General features: G+C 42.4%; 1 protein-coding gene and 2 non-coding genes across 4 annotated transcripts in view; 1 reads left to right on the top strand and 2 right to left on the bottom strand.

Moving 5' to 3' along the window:
* Positions 1-2,702: 2,702 nt before the first annotated feature.
* On the bottom strand, positions 2,703-2,836 carry LOC123600254. The gene has a single exon (XR_006713613.1). It is a non-coding gene; the product is annotated as a U11 spliceosomal RNA (small nuclear RNA).
* Positions 2,837-5,538: 2,702 nt separating this feature from the next.
* LOC123600108 lies at positions 5,539-5,645 on the bottom strand. The gene has a single exon (XR_006713487.1). It is a non-coding gene; the product is annotated as a U6 spliceosomal RNA (small nuclear RNA).
* Positions 5,646-8,535: 2,890 nt separating this feature from the next.
* TAF12 (TATA-box binding protein associated factor 12) overlaps positions 8,536-15,630 on the top strand; it is a 32,204-nt gene continuing 25,109 nt past the window's right edge. Inside the window, exon 1 of one of the 2 annotated variants that reach the window (XM_045476338.1) lies at positions 8,536-8,667. The gene's annotated coding sequence lies outside the window, so the exon portion shown is untranslated. The remainder of the gene's footprint in view (positions 8,668-15,630) is intronic. The other variant, XM_045476337.1, reaches the window with a different exon arrangement.

Below are 15,630 nucleotides of genomic sequence, written 5' to 3'. Positions count from 1 at the left end.
TTATTTTTATTATTATTCATTATTTTTTAAGTAAGCTCCACACCCAACATGGGGCTTGAACTTGTGACCCCAAGATCAAGGGTCACATGCTCTGTTGACAAGCTAGTCAGGTGCCCCTCTATGCAACATTTTAATGAGTAAATGGTATTCAGTTTGTGGCTATCCCTTAGTTGGTTTGAGTTCTTACTGCTCTTGAATATGTAGGCCAGGGGCCAGTAAACTACAGCTCAAAGAATGGTTTTCACATGAGATACCCGGGTGGCTCAGTTGGTTAAGCCGTCCAGCTTCGGCTCAGGTTATGATCTCCTGGGTCAGTTCGTGAGTTTGAGCCCCAGGTCTGGCTCTGTGCTGACAGCTTGGAGCCTGGAACCTGCTTTGGATTCTGTTTCTCCCTCTCTCTCTGCCCCTCCCCTACTCACACTCTCCCTCTCTCTCTCTCTCAAAAATAAACATTAAAGAAAAAAAGAATAGTTTTCACACTATTTATTTTTTAAATGTTTATTTATTTTTGAGAGAACGTATACAGGTGAGGAACATAGAAAGAGGGGACAGAGGAGCCGAAGCAGACTCTGTGCTGACAGCAGCGAGCCCGATTCAGGGCTCAAACTCACCAACCATTGAGATCATGACCTGAGCAGAAGTCAGACGCTTAACCAATTGAGCCACCCAGGCACCCCTGGTTTTCACATTTTTTTAAATCATTATTTTTAACGTTTATTTATTTTTGAGAGACAGAGCACAAGCAGGGGAGGGGCAGAGAGAGAATCCAAAGCAGGTTCCAGGCTCTGAACTGTCAGCACAGAGCCCGATGTGGGGCTCGAACTCATGAACCATGAGATCATGACCTGAGCCAAGGTCGGATGACCAACCGACTGAGCCACCCAGGCACCCCTGGTTTTCACATTTTTAAATGGCTCGCAGGATTTTAAAAATAATCAAAATAATACTATTTCAGGACATGCGAAAATTATATGAAATTCCAATTTCAGTGTCTGTAGGTAAAACTTTATTGGAACACAGCTACACTCCCTTGTTTGTATATTGTCTCTTACTGTTTTGCAACAGCAGAGTTGAGTGGCTAGTAGATACCATATGACCACAAACCCTAAAATATACACCATCTGGCCTCTTTACAGAAAAAGTGTGCTGATACATGGTGGAGATAACTCTTCATCCCTTATGCTTTATAAAAAAAAAAAAAAAAAAGTACTGCAAAGGAACATCCAAGGCCTGTGAGACCAGAAGTCAGTGGCCTCTTCAGGCTGCCACCCGGCTGGTTTCATACTGGCCTTTCTGGTCTTTCAGCTCTTGGTCTGTCTGCGGCACATTGGCTCCACCCTCAAGACTTTGCCTCTGCCTAAACAGCCCTTCCCCCCACCCCCCCAACAACTTTGTGTGGGGGGTCTTCTATTGCTTCTTCAGGTTTCAGTTACAAAGTCTTGGCTTGGGGAAAGCTTTCCCAGATCTCCTCCTCCCAGCCAAATTCAGCACAGTAGTACTCAGTTTGCTATTCTCTCCCCTCACTAAGCCTTGTCAAGTCAGGCACTGGATCTATCACTACTACAGTTGACCTTGAACATTGCAGAGCTTAAGGGTGCCACCCTCCCACCATTTACCCACTGTAAAAAAAAAAATAGTATAACTCCTCACCCAGTATAACTTTTGACTCCCCCCAAATTGCCTTCTGTTGACTAGAAGCTTTACTATAAAAGAGTTGACTAACATGTCTTTTGTATTAGATGTATCATATACTGCATTTTTCTTTTTTTTTTTTTATGTTATTTATTTCTGAGTGACAGAGACAGAGAGAGTGTGAACAGGGGAGGGGCAGAGAGAGAGGGAGACACAGGATCAAAGCAGGCTCCACGCTCTGAGCTGTCAGCACAGAACCTGACACGGGGCCTAAACGTACTGCAAGATCATGACCTGAGCCGAAGTCCGGACGCTTAACCGACTGAGCCACCCAGCAGCCCTAACTCAGCTTTAGAAAGGCGTAGATATATATGCATACATATTATATAGTCCTGGTTAAGGGGGAACATTTTTTTACAAAATCAGTTATGTGTGATGATTCAATCACCCCTGTAGACAGGTCCCTAGGTGGAAGCCCGATATTCTCACTGAGTAATTCAGAGTACTCTTAAATTTTTTTTTTCAACGTTTATTTATTTTTGGGACAGAGAGAGACAGAGCATGAACGGGGGAGGGGCAGAGAGAGAGGGAGACACAGAATCGGAAACAGGCTCCAGGCTCTGAGCCATCAGCCCAGAGCCTGACGCGGGGCTCGAACTCACGGACCGCGAGATCGTGACCTGCCTGAAGTCGGACGCTTAACCGACTGCGCCACCCAGGCGCCCCCAGAGTACTCTTAAGTAAACTTGTAACTTGTTTGGCTTAAACCTCAATTCCTTAACCTGTGATACGGAAAACAGCCGCTCTTCCTACGTCAGCAATCACCTGAGCAGCTTTTCCACAACCAACGCAGCTGTGAATACGCCCCGGCGATCACAACTCCCTGACGTTTTTCAGTAACTGACTGACTGCCTAGAAAAAGACCTGCGTACAGATTTCTTTCCATAGTCACCATTTCATATACTTGCAACTAACCCCCAAAAAAGGACAATAAACAGTAATCGTAATTACGACATTGCCTTACAAGCAAAACTGGACTTAAAGTTCTTTCTTAACGCACTACTTCAAACAGGGGCGCCGGGACCAACGATCACCAGCTGCCCGGGTACCAAAAAATTATGCTTCCGAAATCTCTTGATGTCGATTCCGCACGAAGAGCAATGGAGCTGCCCTACGTGTGCCACTCACGACAGAAGCCCTTTTTGCCTTAACAGGAACTAAGGCAGGGTGGCAGCGTTGGCGAATCCCTCTTTTGCTAAAGGTGAAAACAAAGCTGAAGCAATTTCCTATTTCTTGTTTCTCAGGGTGAGGGGAGGAACTGCAATACATTCTGACCCGGAGGGCAATCTTCACAAAAAGACTTATGATTTGTCTTTTTGGTTTTTATATAGAAGTAAAGGCAAGGAGGTAAATTGATATGCAAATATGAGCGGTGCTTGCTGGGAAGGGGCCGGCAGGCGCAGAGGGAGTGGCAGGGAAGAGCGTTTGTAGGAGAGGGCGGGAGAAGCTGTCGCCAGCTGCAGTAGGCATGGGGTGGCACCTGTTGTATGCTGCGCGGGAGATCCGCTTCTGGGCGGCTCTGGGTACCTGTCTGCGGAAGACACGAATCCCACCCTATTAAAACTGAAAACGCACAAACTTGTGCCACCCCTAGCCATCGACCCGAATGGGGCCCCACCAGGCGAGCACTGGAGGCAGAGCTTCCCATTAAGAGAAAAATTGGGAGGAACCTCCTCTTCTGCTAACGGATTAGCAGAGCGTTGTGTGTTCGTAAAGTGGAACGCCATCTGCTGCGCTGCCAGGAGTGAATTAGACACCAAAAAGCATTGAGTGACAAGAGTTGCAGAATAAGGTACAGCATGACGACCATTAACGTGAAGGGGAAAAAAAAAATCAATACTACATTTGGATTGATTGAAGTAGATCTTTATCAACAGATATAAAGAAATGAGTGAAGGTGTTGAATAGGGTACCACATTAAATGATCAGTGTAACAAAGAGCATACACGTGTGCACATAAAAACCCAGTGCTATATATTTTCTGACGCCACATACTTTATTAACTTTCTAAAAAAGATTTGCAAGAACATACATCAGTGATTACCTCTGGGAAGGAGGGAAGGATGAGACTCATGACACACAAGACTTTAGATTTACCTGTAATATTCTAATTATTTTAAAAAGCATAATGAGCTATTTTATTACTTGTATAATTGAAATTATTTTTAAAATTGTTCTTGCTTTTGAGGGCACCTAGGTGGCTCAGTCAAACATCTGACTCTTGGTTCCAGCTCAGGTTATGGTCTCATGGTTCATGGGATGGAATCTCAGCTCTGTGCTGACAACATGGAACCTACTTGGGATTCTCTTTCCTTCTCTCTGTGCCCCACCACCACCTCGTGTTCTGTCTCTGTCTCTCTCTCAAAATAAATAAATTATTTAAAAAATTGTCCTTGGGGGGGCGCCTGGGTGGCTCGGTCAGTTAAGCATCTGACTTCGGCCCAGGTCATGATCTCGCGGTCTGTGAGTTCGAGCCCCGCGTCAGGGTCTGGGCTGATGGCTCGGAGCCTGGAGCCTGTTTCCGATTCTGTGTCTCCCTCTCTCTCTGCCCCTCCCCCGTTCACACTCTGTCTCTCTCTGTCCCAAAAATAAATAAACGTTAAAAATTTTTTTTTTTTTTTTTTTTTTAGATAAAAAATTGTCCTTTGGGCACCTGGGTGGCTCAGGCGGTTGAGCGCCCAACTTTGACTCGGGTCGTGATCTCAAGTCTTGTGAGTTCGAGCCCCGCATCGGGCTCTGTGCTAACAGCTCAGATCCTGGAGCCTGTTTCAGATTCTGTGTCTCCCTCTCTCTCTGACCCTCCCCCGTTCATGCTCTGTCTCTCTCTGTCTCAAAAATAAACGTTAAAAAAAAAATTAAAAAAAATTGTCCTTGCTTTCTATATTTTCTCCCTATATTTCATTTTCTAAAGTCAGGTTTGTTGACATGTAATTTATATATAAATATACCTTTTTTTATCATATGGCTTAACAAACTCATATAGACATGTATCTGGTACCAAGGTCAATCAAATATCAAACATTTCTATCACCCCCAAAAGCTCCTTTGTCTCCTTTTGTAGTCACCTTTCCGTAATCCCAATCCTGGTAAGTAGTGCTCTTCTCTGGTCCTGTAGTTTTGCCTTTTCCAGAATGGCATAAAAATGGAATCAATCACACATCAGTTTTAATATAAAAACAGTATGTGCTAATTGTAAAAATGCTGAAACAGTACAGAAATGTGAGAATGTTTTCCCCAAACTACTATGAACAGTTTAGTGTTTCTCTTGCCAGACTGTTTCCTATGTACATATACATAGCTTTTTTTTTTTTAGTGTTTTATTTATTCTTGAGAGAGAGAGACAGAGCATGAGTGAGAAAGGGGCAGAGTGAGAGAAGGACACAGAATCCGAAGCAGGCTCCAGGCTCCGAGCTGTCAGCACAGAGCCCGATGTGGGGCTCGAACTCACAAGATGTGAGATCACGACCTGAGCCAAAGTTGGATACTCATCTGGCTGAGCCACCCAGGCGCCTCTACACAGATTTTTTTTTTTAATTTTTAACTTTTTTTCAGAGAGAGTGTGTGAATGCTCGAGTGGGGTGCAGGGAGGGAAAGAGAGAGAGAGAGAATCAGAATCTCCTGTAGGGGCTCAATCTCACGACCCTGGGGTCATGACCTGAGCCGAAATCAAGAGTCCAATACTTAACTGACTGAGCCACCCAGGCTCCCCTACATTTTAAAACAAAAATGTAGACTGTCAGGCATTTTACTCTCCTTAAAATATTCTATTTTTAATTTAAAGTTTAATAAGTTAATATGCAGTGCAATATTGGTTTCAGAAGCAGAATTCAGTGATCAAATTCAGTGAAAAATATGCAATGCTTCACAAATTTGCGTATCATCCTTGTGCAGAGGACATGCTAATCTTCTCTGTGTCGTTCCAATTTTAGTATATGTGCTGCTGAAGTGAGCACCTTAATATATTTTAATAATATATAGAGGTACCTGACCTCTACAATTTAGAAGCTGCAAGAGAAGGAAGTCACATAAAAAGCTCCTAATAGGAAGCAGACCTGTAGTGTAAACTGGTCGAAGCCTAGATACGGGCACTGTCAGTTGTGTTTGTTGGGGGCTTCTCCTATAATCAATCTGCTAGTCCTCTCTTAAAAAATCATTATTTGGGGCACCTGGGTGGCTCAGTCAGTTGAGCGTCCGACTTCAGCTCAGGTCATCATCTCACAGTTTGTGGGTTCGAGCCCTAAACCTGGCTTTGCACTGACAGCGAGGGCCCGCTTCGGATTTTCTGTATCCCTCTCTCTGCCCCTAACCCCCACCTCTCAAAAATAAACATTCATTTTTTAATTTTTAAATTTTTTAATGTTTATTTATTTTTGAGAGACAGAGAGAGAGAGAGACAAAGTGTGAGCGGAGGAGGTACAGAGAGAGGGAGACACAGAATCCAAAGCAGGCTCCAGGCTCTGAGCTGTCAGCACAGAGCCCGATGCCTAGCTCGAACCCACGGACCGTGAGATCATGACCTGAGCCGAAGTTGGATGCTCAAGTGACTGAGCCACCCAGGCGCCCCCAAAATAAACAAACATTTAAAAAATTAAATCACTATTTCACTCCCCCTTTCAACACTCCAATGGCTTCCCATTGCACAATAAATAAAACCTCATGTCCTCACCATAGCCTACAAAGTCCTGCCTGAGCTGAGCCCTGCTTCCCTCTCCCAACTCTACCCGCCACTCTATCACTTATTAAATTCCAGCCACCTTGGTCATCTTGGTCCTTGAATAAGCTTCCTTAGCTCAGGGCTTTAGATCACCCAGCTAGTTAAATCTGTGGGGACGGGATCAGGGCTTGGAGACTTCCCCACTCTCTCTTACACTTTTGTGTACTTTCTGATGGTCTGTTTCCCACTCCAGATTGTAAACTCTCAGAACAAGGATATTTATTATCTGTCGTATCTACTAGCATATATACCCAGGTCCTAGCAAAAAGCTTGGCACACAACGAGCACTGTTTGCTGAATGAGTGAATGTACATTTACACTGGGCTTAAAAAGATGGAGTGGGAGGGAAAAAAGTGTGCCAGATCCTTAGGAGAATGAAGAGAGCTGTAGCAGGGAAATTAGGCTAAGGAAGGCCATTTGAAGCCTAATGGTGAATGGGCCTTGAATCTAAGAATTTGCATCTGGTGGCAATGCAGGTGATTGGGAGTTTGGTGGGCCAAGGATGAGAAGATGTAAAGATAAGGAGGGCACCTGGCTGGCTCAGTCAAAGAACCTGTGACTCTTGATCTAGGGGTTGAGTTTGAGCCCCATGCTGGATGTAGAGATTACGAAAAAATACTTAAAAAGTAAATTAAATAAGCTTTAAAAAAAAAAAAAAAAAGGTCAGGTTACTGCACCAATATAGGTGGGGGACACCTCTTCCTGATTTCTGCAGGCAGTTACTACGGCTCACTTTGGGCTGTCATGGCCCTTTGTATATTCGTTTGTGTCTGCAGGTTCTTTGTTTTAGTGTGAACATCACATTGGTTGGGACTGGGTCTTACATGCCTAGCACCTGGCATAAGGTAAAAAAATGTTATCCCAGGGGCGCCTGGGTGGCGCAGTCGGTTAAGCGTCCGACTTCAGCCAGGTCACGATCTCGCGGTCCGTGAGTTTGAGCCCCGCGTCGGGCTCTGGCCTGATGGCTCGGAGCCTGGAGCCTGTTTCCGATTCTGTGTCTCCCTCTCTCTCTCTGCCCCTCCCCTGTTCATGCTCTGTCTCTCTCTGTCCCAAAAATAAAATAAACTTGAAAAAAAAAATTAAAAAAAAAAAATGTTATCCCAAAGTGATGTAAAAACTAAAACCATCAGTTTAATGGTTACACACAGGACAGGATTAGGCTTTAAGTGAGAGTTCAAGTTGAGACTGCACTTATTAGAACCTTACTTAATCTCTCAGGGATTTTATTTTAAAGTTTTGTTTTGTTTTTTTTTTTCTGAGAGAGAGAGGGAGAGAGAACAAGAAAGGGGCAGAGAGAGGGAGAGACAATCCCAAGCAGGCTCCATGTTATCAGTAGCGAGGAGCCCCACGTGGGGTCTGTAACTCACCAAACCGAGATCAAAACCTGAGATCCAGAGTCCCACACTTAACTCACTAGGCCACTCGGGCGCCCCTCTCAGGGGTTTTCTTTAAATGATTACGTGATATAGGGGCACCTGGGTGGCTCAGTTGATTGAGCATCTGAGTCTTGATATTGGTTCAAGTCCTGATTTGGGGGTGGTGGGATCAAGCCCAGCGTCAGGCTTCATGTGGAGTCTGCTTGGGATTCTCTCTCTCCCTCTCTGCTCCTCCTCCATTTCAAAATAAATAATTTTTAAAAAGATTAAATGATGTATTGGAGTTAAGAGGCTTAGCAAAGTTCCTTGATGACAGTAAGTGCTCAATTAATACTATTTGCCAATCCATAGGTACAACCCGTCTCTCGTCTCCACGCTCTTGTGCTGCCAATTCCCTTGTTAGAGTTCAACGGGATTATCCACGGGGTGCTGCGGTCCCAAGTGGTATCTCTGTCTAGATACGACCATAAAGGCAACTAAATCAACTAAAAATGGCGACCTGTAAGACATCTAAGGGCGTCAATTATCGGCCGTGCTAGCGTATACGATACACGGAGACTGAAAGAAACAGCAAGAGCAGGGATCGCAACGCCGGGGTAGAAGGCAACGAGTTCGCCCACGCTGCCACCCAACCACAAGCAAGAAAAAGCCCAACCGCCGGAGCGGAGAAACAGCCTAGGACCGCGACCACGTGTCAGAGAGCAGTCTGCGCATGCGTAAGCGAGGCGCGCGCCCGCCGGCCGGAAGAGCCGCGCGTTTCCGGGTTGGAGGCGGGGAGCGGTGCCGGAAGTACTCGGGGAGGGCCGAGCAGTCGGACCGGCTGCTGAGACGAACGCTTCACTGGGGCAGTCTCCGCATATCATGGGGAGATAGACGCTGCTGCCTGTGAGTCTTGGGCCCTGGCAGTTGAGGAAGAAGAGCGGGAGGAGGGAGTCAGGACCCAGACCCACAGTGGGTCAGTGTTTGAAGAACTATGTTGTGGAGGATACCGGGTTGTGCGAGGAATCAGGCTGTTGGGACGGGACTAAGGGGCTCCGGGCTCGGAGAAGACGCGGCTGTGGGGACCGGGGCTATAGACGGGACTTAGGGAACCGGGACGAATGTGAGTTCTCCGGCACCTGAGGGAAAGCGATGTGAGGGGAACAGGATTGTGAGGACCCGTACTCTTAAGAGGAGAGGGTCGGAATGGAAAGGGGCGTGAAGACACGGGCTCCTGAAAGGTAAAAGCGGAGCTATGAGGACTTGGGCTCCTAAGAGACAGAAGCGGGACAGTCAAGACCCTGGCTCCTAAGGATTCAGAAACAGATTAGCGAAGACTTAGGTTCTTGAGGGGCAGGAGCGCTCAGAGACCACTTGGGTTTGGAAGGAACGGCAGCGGGCAGTGAAGACGGGCTTCTGTGGGGACGGGATCAGGGCTTGGAGACTCCGAAGTACCTGAAGGAACAGGGCTGTGAGAACTCGAGCTCTCCAAAGCGGAGAGTATAAGGGGCCATGGCTGCAGGGAGATCAGCCTCCAAAGGAAAGGGAGAGTTTGGAAAAGATGTAGTGATCCATTTTTTTCCTCATATTCTCTGAATCCAGAGTGGTAAAGGATGTATTCAGGGGAAGACGACCCTTCCTTCGCGCTGCCTGCTTGGCTTTTGGCAGGCTTTTCTTGTGTCAGATACTTTTATCTAGGAAAGCCCACATGCAAGCATCTTCGTTTTCTGCTTCATTCTTACAAAGCTCTGATGTGAAGTTGAAGCCGTTTGAACTCAGTTATATACTTGATAAGTGCTTTAAATACCATTCCACTGAACCCTGATTGAGCACAGATCTCTGCATCTCAAATAAAAGAATGTTAGAGATAGGGGGACAGGATGGCCCAGAAAGATAATCTTTGTAAAACTCCTGTTTTATAGGTAAAGAGGCTGAGGTCCAAAGAAGGCTTAGGATCACATGAAGCAATGATTGATTCGATCATAATTTTGATATAGTACCCTGCTGTGCCTAGCAAATAGGAGATCTTGGCTAATAATATCCTTGAAAACACGCTTCTAGAATCTTTGCTTTAACGTCAAACTCAAGAAGGAAATTTTTACAAATTTAGTACTTTATTTCAAGTCTTGTGGCTGTATTGACATCAATACAGTGAATGTCACCAGTTAGGGAACCTTTAAAGGAACGCTTCTCCTCCCCCTCCCCCAACCCCAATATAGTAAGCCATTTAAAAAGTTGCAGATAAATAAGTTAATATCCTATATTTTTAGTATCAGGATTTATTGGAGATGGCTGCTTTTAGATAAGAATGTCAGGGATACCTGGACCAGTTACTTCCCTTCAATAATATCTTTTACTGAAACCTACACAGATTAATCAGGCACTATCGTAAGCACTTTTTTTTTTTATTATTTTTTTTTAACGTTTATTTATTTTTGAGACAGAGAGAGAGAGACAGAGCATGAACGGGGGAGGGTCAGAGAGAGGGAGACACAGAATCTGAATCAGGCTCCAGGCTCTGAGCTGTCAGTACAGAGCCTGACACGGGGCTCCAACTCACGGACCGGGAGATCATGACCTGAGCTGAAGTCGGCCGCTTAATCGACTGAGCCACCCAGGCGCCCCTGTAAGCACTTTCAAGTGTTATATTATTTAATTCTCACAACTCCACAAGTTAGATATTGTCAGTCCCATTGTGCAGATAAGGAAATTGGTTCAGAGAGGTTAAGTACCTTGCCTGAAAACACATGGAACTAAGTGGCCCATCCCCAGTCAAACCTTGTATGTGTTTGACTAATTTTGTCTACTTTTCTAAGTGAATTCCTTTCCATATCTCAGTTTGCCCATCAACAAAATAGAAGTAACAGTTAAACAAAACATATTGAATGAAAGCACCCCCTTCTACTTAAGATTTCTATTAATACCAAGTACTATAACTTGCTAGGGTACTTATATAGTGTAGTATTTGAGAGCTAAATTTCTTTGTTTTTAAATAAGCATAGATATTCAAGATCTAAAAATGGGACCTGATTAGAACTTTTCCTTACAATGGAGAAAGATATATTTAATTTTAAATTTAGGAGGCCACAAAAGACCAATTTGAAGAACAAGGATTTAAATTGGATTAACTTTACAATTAATTGCAACATGAACTAGATGATTAGGGAAATTGGGCTAACTTAGTTGAAACTACTGTTTTTTTCCCCCAAAGGGTTAGCTTATACTATTTTCAAGTGCCTCTACTATATACAAGTGATCAAAACTTACCCCAAATTATGAAGTAAAGCATTCCCATGACACCATTTCAAAATACTTGGTTTAATTAATGACAATTTATTCTTGAGTTAACATTCTCATCTACATTTGCAAAAGGTACTTATTTCACTCATATGTAGCTCTAGCATTGAATTATCATAATAGTGTTTCAAAGTACCTGATCAGAAAATCATTGTGTTAGAGAAGATCTGAACATGGAACGTATTACTTTTGACCTAAGGTCTTCATGGAAAGCCCCAAAATACTTTGGAGACTATACACAACCAGTGTTTATCAGTCTGTATTGTGAAATAGGTGTGCCAGCAGCAGAAGACAAACTGAAATCTGTACATATGAACTTAATCTAAAATCTTACATTAATTGTTAGAGGTGTAAGGACTTAAGAATTCGGATCCCACTCTTAATTATAGATGTTGAAAATTTGGTCAAAGGGAGCTCCTATAACTGTGGCAGAAGTAGTATGATACCCAACCCTCCTGACTTGGGCCTTCCCTGTGCCATAGGACCCCTCATCAGCTTCCTTTTGACCATTTACCATGACCATTTTTTTGCAGTCACTTTTTTTTTTTTGTACTGTTTTTTAAGTTTTTTTTTTTCAAAGCTTATTTATTTATTTTGAGAGAAAATTCCATCCCAAGCAGGCTCTGCAGTGTCAGCACAGATCCCAATGTGGGGCAGGAACTCCCAAACCTTGAGACCATGACCCTAGCCAGAATCAAGAGTCTGATGCTTAACTGACTGATCACCCAGGCACCCCACTTTTTTTTTTCTTAATATCTGAAGTCATAAAAATGGTTATAGGATGCCACCAACACATACTACAATGGTTGAAAACCTTTAGCTTTAATGCACTGATTTTTATAACTAAGATTTAGAAGAGAGGAGCATATATATTATGATATTAGCAAACATGTTTATTTGTACTTTTCATGTGCCAGGCACTCTTCTAAGTGCTTTCTATACATAAATTCAATGTACTGTCACAACAGTCCCATGAGATATACTTTATGAATAACTGCATTTTTCACATGAGGAAACTGAGGTGTAAAGAGATTGGAATAACTTGCTCAAGGACGTAAAGCTGATTAATAAGTGGCAGAGTTGGTATTTGAACCCAGACATTGCCACCAGAGTCTGTCCCTTGACCACTGTACTGTATTGCCTTTCTGTTAAGCCAAGACCACCTAAACAGAATCAAACTAGTCAAAAAAACTAATGGAAAGAAATGTTCCTCTCAAGTTTTACAGAATGCGATTAATGGATTTTTTTTTTTTTTTTTTAAGGCTGGGAAATTTGAGCTCATTTAGATACATCTAGAAGCCAATGAGGAAAGAAACAGATAGAAAACCCAGTCATTTAAGTCCTGTACCACAGTGATAGGGCTTTTATGCCATCAGCCTGGTAGTCCCCTTTACTCCACTATTTGGTTTAAATAATTCCTAAACATTTCAGAAGTGAAAGGGTTTTAAAGACAATCTGTTCTTCTATTCCCCTATTCTCTTCACTTAAAAAAAAATATATATATATATATATACATATATATACATACATATATATATATGTGTATATATATATATATATATATATATATATACATATATATATGTAAAAATATTTTGGACTGGTTCAGTCCAAAGAACATGCGACTCTTGATCTCAGGGTTGTAAGTTTGAGCCCCAATGTTGAGTGTAGAGATTACTTAAACTATTTTTTAAAACTTTTTTTTAAAGTTTATTTTCTGGGGTGCCTGGATGGCTCAGTCGGTTGAGCTTCCGACTTCGGCTCAGTCATGATTTCACGGTCTGTGAGTTCCAGCCCCGTGTCGGGCTCTGTGCTCAGAGCCTGGAGCCTGCTTCAGATTCTGTGTCTCCCTCTCTCTCTGCCCCTCCCCCATTCATGCTCTGTCTCTCTCTGTCTCAAAAATAAGTAAACATTAAACAAAATTAAAAAAAAATAAAGTTTATTTTCAGAGAAGGAGAGAGAGAGAGAACAGGGGAGGAACAGGGAGAGAAAGAGTGAATTCCAAGTAGGCTCCACACTGTCAGCTCAGATTCCAGCGTGGGGCTGGAACCCACAAACCGTGAGATCATGACCTGAGCTGAAATCAAAAGTCGGATGCTGTACCGACTGAGCCACCCAGGCACCCCTTGTGAAAACTTTTTTTTTTTTTTTTAAGTTTTATTTAAGTACTCTCTACACTCCAGGTGGGGCTTGAATTCACAGCCCCAACATCGAGTTTCATGCTCTTCTAACTGAGCCAGCCAGGTGCCCCCCAAAATAAAATATAAAAAAAATATCTGTTGGGGTGCCTGGGTGGTGCAGTCTTTTAGTGTCTGACTTGATCACAGCTCAGGTCTTGATCTCAGGGTCATGAGTTCAAGCTCCGTGTTGGACTCTGTGCTGGGCATGAAGCCTACTTTAAAAAAAAAAAAAATTGCTAATGAAACAGATGTCTAGAAAAGGCCATGGTCTTATAATTACCACAAGGTGTGACCCCCACCCCCCATCTCCTAACCCTCTGAAAAATCAGAACCTCATAGTACAATGATAGGGTTGCAACTGGATTTCTGTTTGAGGTACAAGCTGTTAAAAGGAAAAGCAGCTAGGGCTGTTATCCTCAGCCTGTCATCCATAGTTTAAATGTAACTGATGAGGAGGAGGGAGGATAGACTTGGTATTTAATTGAACTCCCAGCCACACAATCTTGTTTTGATAAAATTATGAAGTAAGTTTTACTGGGGCATGGACTCTCTGGACATAATTTCGTAAATCCCGTAGCATGTGATTTCCACATAGTAGGTGCTAGTAAGGGTTTACTGTTACAATTGTTCTCTCAAACTGTCCCACAATTAATGCCTCTGTTTTTACACAGTAGTACTTCCCTATTTCTTGGCATTCCAAGTAAGTGAGAGTTAGAAATTTGAGTAGCCCAAAGACAACCATGGTATATTACATAACAGAATTTAGGTTGTTTACAGTCACTTCATGGCATTGTGCTTGGTCAGTATCATCCACAATTGGACTTGATGAAAGTTGTCAGTAAACAGGTGATTTGGAAATGGAGTCATTGACCATTTCAGAATGGTTATGATGTTTTGTTTTTAAATTTACATACCAAAAAACCCACCCTTTTGGGAGTGCAGTTCTATGAGTTGTGACAATGCACACTTTCATGTAAGCACCATAACACTGCTCCCTAAAAGTTCCACCATCCCCAGAATTTTCTTCGTGCTGCTCCTTTGTAGTCAAACCCTAACCCACTCCAAGCCACTGGCAACCACTAATCTGTTCTCTCCATTCATATAGCTTTGCCTTTTCCAGAGTGTCATATAAATGGAATCATATAGTAAGTAGCCTTTTGTCTTGCCACTTTCACTTAGCATATGCATTTGATTATCCATGTTGTTGCATGTGTCCGTAGTTCTTCCTTACTATTGCTGAGTAGTACTCCGTTATATAGATATATATTTATAGTTTATCCATTTACCAGTTGAAGGACAACCTATTTTTCCAGTTTTGGACAGTTATTAATAATGTTGCTGTAAACATTCACACACCAATTTTTGTGTGAATAGAAGTTTTCATTTCTTTAGTAAATACCTTAGGAGTGGGATTTCTGGGTCATATGATAAATATATACTTCACTTTATAAGAAACTGCAAACTGTTTTCTAAAGAGATTGCACCATTTTACATTCATACAGAAATGTATGATGATTTCAGTTGCTCAACATCCTCTCCAGCACTTGTCTATTTTAAAAATTTTTAAATTATTCTAATAGTATTTAATGGTTATTCATTTCCCTTATTGCATTCCCCAGATAACTAATGATGTTGAATATCTTTTCATGTGTTTGTCATCTGCATATCTTCTTAGGCATAGGGTCTGTTCAGATCTTTTGTCCATTTTTTAATTGCATTGTTACTTTTCTTGTTGAATTTTGAGAGTTCTTTATATAACCTGGATACAAGTTATTTGTCAGATATGTGATTTTTAATATTTTCTCTTCATGTATGACATGTCTTTATTTTCTTTTATGGAGCAGGAGTTTACATTTTGGTGAAGTTCACTTTATCAATTTCTTTCTTTTTTTTTCACAAAGTTTATTTATTTTGAGAGAGAGAGAGAGTAGGGAGAGGCAGAGAAAGAGGGAGAGAGAGAATCCCAAGCAGGCTCCGCACTATTAGTGCAGAGTCCAATGCGGGGCTGGAACTCACAAATCACGAGATCACAACCTGAGCTGAAGTTATACGCTTAAACGACTGAGCCACCAGGCACTCCTCAATTTCTTTCTTTTGTGGATTATGCTTTTGGTGTTACATGTAAGAACTCTGTCCTGACCCAAAGTTATGAAGATTTTTTTTTTCCGTATATATTTTCTTCTAAAAGTTTTGTAGTTTTACATTTTTAATTTTAAGTGTATGATCAGTTTTGAGTTTGCTTTTTTATAAGGTATGAGATACAGGTTAAATTCGTTTTTGTTGCTACTGCTGTATTTTTTGTTATATTTTAAAAAGTTGTCAGAACTACCTATTTTTTCAGAGGAAACAAACCAAATACTACTTTAATTCTTTTTTTCATAGGTAGCATATA

The sequence above is a fragment of the Leopardus geoffroyi genome, chromosome C1, assembly GCF_018350155.1.
Source record: "Leopardus geoffroyi isolate Oge1 chromosome C1, O.geoffroyi_Oge1_pat1.0, whole genome shotgun sequence".
Classification (NCBI taxonomy): domain Eukaryota; kingdom Metazoa; phylum Chordata; class Mammalia; order Carnivora; family Felidae; genus Leopardus; species Leopardus geoffroyi.
This window is presented reverse-complemented; position numbering and strand designations above follow the sequence as displayed.